Genomic DNA, 4190 nt, shown 5'->3' with positions numbered 1-4190 from the left:
GGTCACTCTGGGGAGAGACCGTTCACCTCTCTGAGTGTGGGAAGGGATTCACGCAGTTACCCCACCTGCTGATACACCAGTGAGTTCACACTGGGGAGAAACTGTTCACCTCTCTGAGTGTGGGAAGGGATTCACTCAGTTATCCCACCTGCTGATACACCAGTGAGTTCACAATGGGGAGAGACCGTTCACCTCTCTGAGTGTGGGAAGGGATTCACTCAGTTATCCAACCTGCTGATACACCAGTGAGTACACACTGGGGAGAGGCCGTTCACCTCTCTGAGTGTGGGAAGTGATTCACTCAGTTATTCCACCTGCTGATACACCAGCGAGGTCACATTGGGGAGAGGCCGTTCACCTCTCTGAGTGTGGGAAGGGATTCACTCAGTTATCCCACCAGCTCAAACACCACCCAGTTCACACTGCGGAGAGACCGTTCACCTCTCTGAGTGTGGGAAGGGATTCACTCAGTTATCCCACCGACTAATGCACCAGCGAGTTCACACTGGAGAGAGGCTGTTCACCTCTCTGAGTGTGGGAAGGGATTCACTCAGTTATCCCACCTGCTGATACACCAGTGAGTTCACACTGGGGAGGGACCGTTCATCTCTCTGAGTGTGGGAAGGGATTCACTCAGTTATCTCACCTGCTGATACACCAGCGAGGTCACACTGGGGAGAGACCGTTCACCTCTCTGAGTGTGGGAAGGGATTCACGCAGTTACCCCACCTGCTGATACACCAGTGAGTTCACACTGGGGAGAGACAGTTCACCTCTCTGAGTGTGGGAAGGGATTCACTCAGTTATCCCACCTGCTGATACACCAGTGAGTTCACACTGGAGAGAGACCGTTCACCTCTCTGAGTGTGGGAAGGGATTCACTCAGTTATCCCACCTACTGATACACCAGCGAGTTCACACTGGGGAGAGACCGTTCACCTATCTGAGTGTGGGAAGGGATTCACTCAGTTATCCCACCTACTGATACACCAGTGAGTTCACACTGGAGAGAGACTGTTCACCTCTCTGAGTGTGGGAAGGGATTCACTCAGTTATCCCACCTGCTGATACACCAGCGAGTTCACACTGGGGAGAGACCGTTCACCTCTCTGAGTGTGGGAAAGGATTCACTCAGTTATCCCACCTGCTGATACACCAGTGAGTTCACACTGGAGAGAGACTGTTCACCTCTCTGAGTGTGGGAAGGGACTCACTCAGTTATCCCACCTGCTGATACACCAGCGAGTTCACACTGGGGAGAGACCGTTCACCTCTCTGAGTGTGGGAAGGGATTCATTCAGTTATCCCACCTGCTGATACACCAGCGAGTTCACACTGGGGAGAGACCGTTCACCTCTCTGAGTGTGGGAAGGGATTCACTCAGTTATCCCACCTGCTGATACACCAGCGAGTTCACACTGGGGAGAGGCCGTTCACCTCTCTGAGTGTTGGAAGGGATTCACTCAGTTATCCCACCTGCTGATACACCAGCGAGTTCACACTGGGGAGAGACCGTTCACTTCTCTGAGTGTGGGAAGGGATTCACTCAGTTATCCCACCTGCGGATACACCAGCGAGTTCACACTGGGGAGAGGCCGTTCACCTCTCTGAGTGTGGGAAGAGATTCACTCAGTTATCCCACCTGCTGATACACCAGCGAGTGCACACTGGGGAGAGACCGTTCACCTCTCTGAGTGTGGGAAGGGATTCACTCAGTTATCCCACCTGCTGATACACCAGCGAGGTCACACTGGGGAGAGACCGTTCACTTCTCTGAGTGTGGGTAGGGATTCACTCAGTTATCCAACCTGCGGATACACCAGCGAGTTCACACTGGGGAGAGGCCGTTCACCTCTCTGAGTGTGGGAAGAGATTCAATCAATTATCCCACCTGCTGATACACCAGCGAGTTCACACCGGGGAGAGTCCGTTCACCTCTCTGAGTGTTGGAAGGGATTCACTCAGTTATCCCACCTGCTGATACACCAGCGAGTTCACACTGGGGAGAGACCGTTCACCTCTCTGAGTGTGGGAAGGAATTCACTCAGTTATCCCACCTGCTGATACACCAGCGAGTTCACACTGGGGAGAGACCGTTCACCTCTCTGAGTGTGGGAAGGGATTCACTCAGTTATCCCACCTGCTGACACACCAGCGAGTTCACACTGGGGAGAGTCTGTTCACCTCTCTGAGTGTGGGAAGGGATTCACTCAGTTATCCCACCTGCTGATACACCAGCGAGTTCACACTGGGGAGAGGCCGTTCACCTCTCTGAGTGTGGGAAAGGGATTCACTCAGTTATCCCACCTGCTGATACACCAGCGAGGTCACACTGGGGAGAGGCCGTTCACCTCTCTGAGTGTGGGAAGGGATTCACTCAGTTATCCCACCGACTGATAAACCAGCGAGTTCACACTGGGGAGAGGCCGTTCACCTCTCTGAGTGTGGGAAGGGATTCACTCAGTTATCCCACCGACTGATACACCAGCGAGTCCACACTGGGGAGAGGCTGTTCACCTCTCTGAGTGTGGGGAGGGATTCACTTAGTTATCCCACCTGCTGATACACCAGCGAGTTCACACTGGGGAGAGGCCGTTCACCTGCTCTGAGTGTGGGAAGGGATTCACTCAGTTATCCCACCTACTGATACACCAGTGAGTTCACACTGGGGAGAGACCGTTCACCTCTCTGAGTGTGGGAAGGGATTCACTCAGTTATCTCACCTGCTGATACACTAGCGAGGTCACTCTGGGGAGAGACCGTTCACCTCTCTGAGTGTGGGAAGGGATTCACGCAGTTACCCCACCTGCTGATACACCAGTGAGTTCACACTGGGGAGAAACTGTTCACCTCTCTGAGTGTGGGAAGGGATTCACTCAGTTATCCCACCTGCTGATACACCAGTGAGTTCACAATGGGGAGAGACCGTTCACCTCTCTGAGTGTGGGAAGGGATTCACTCAGTTATCCAACCTGCTGATACACCAGTGAGTACACACTGGAGAGAGGCCGTTCACCTCTCTGAGTGTGGGAAGTGATTCACTCAGTTATTCCACCTGCTGATACACCAGCGAGGTCACATTGGGGAGAGGCCGTTCACCTCTCTGAGTGTGGGAAGGGATTCACTCAGTTATCCCACCAGCTCAAACACCACCCAGTTCACACTGCGGAGAGACCGTTCACCTCTCTGAGTGTGGGAAGGGATTCACTCAGTTATCCCACCGACTAATGCACCAGCGAGTTCACACTGGAGAGAGGCTGTTCACCTCTCTGAGTGTGGGAAGGGATTCACTCAGTTATCCCACCTGCTGATACACCAGTGAGTTCACACTGGGGAGGGACCGTTCATCTCTCTGAGTGTGGGAAGGGATTCACTCAGTTATCTCACCTGCTGATACACCAGCGAGGTCACACTGGGGAGAGACCGTTCACCTCTCTCAGTGTGGGAAGGGATTAACGCAGTTACCCCACCTGCTGATACACCAGTGAGTTCACACTGGGGAGAGACTGTTCACCTCTCTGAGTGTGGGAAGGGATTCACTCAGTTATCCCACCTGCTGATACACCAGTGAGTTCACACTGGAGAGAGACCGTTCACCTCTCTGAGTGTGGAAAGGGATTCACTCAGTTATCCCACCTACTGATACACCAGCGAGTTCACACTGGGGAGAGACCGTTCACCTATCTGAGTGTGGGAAGGGATTCACTCAGTTATCCCACCTACTGATACACCAGTGAGTTCACACTGGAGAGAGACTGTTCACCTCTCTGAGTGTGGGAAGGGATTCACTCAGTTATCCCACCTGCTGATACACCAGCGAGTTCACACTGGGGAGAGACCGTTCACCTCTCTGAGTGTGGGAAAGGATTCACTCAGTTATCCCACCTGCTGATACACCAGCGAGGTCACACTGGGGAGAGACCGTTCACCTCTCTGAGTGTGGGAAGGGATTCACTCAGTTATCTCACCTGCTGATACACCAGCGAGGTCACACTGGGGAGAGACCTTTCACCTCTCTGAGTGTGGGAAGGGATTCACGCAGTTACCCCACCTGCTGATACACCAGTGAGTTCACACTGGGGAGAGGCCGTTCACCTCTCTGAGTGTTGGAAGGGATTCACTCAGTTATCCCACCTGCTGATACAGCAGTGAGTTCACACTGGGGAGAGACCGTTCACCTCTCTGAGTGT

Source organism: Pristiophorus japonicus, unplaced genomic scaffold (genome assembly GCF_044704955.1).
Source record: "Pristiophorus japonicus isolate sPriJap1 unplaced genomic scaffold, sPriJap1.hap1 HAP1_SCAFFOLD_244, whole genome shotgun sequence".
In the NCBI taxonomy this organism is placed as follows: Eukaryota; Metazoa; Chordata; class Chondrichthyes; family Pristiophoridae; genus Pristiophorus; species Pristiophorus japonicus.
The sequence above is the reverse complement of the archived record's forward strand: the minus strand, read 5'-3'. Positions refer to the sequence as shown.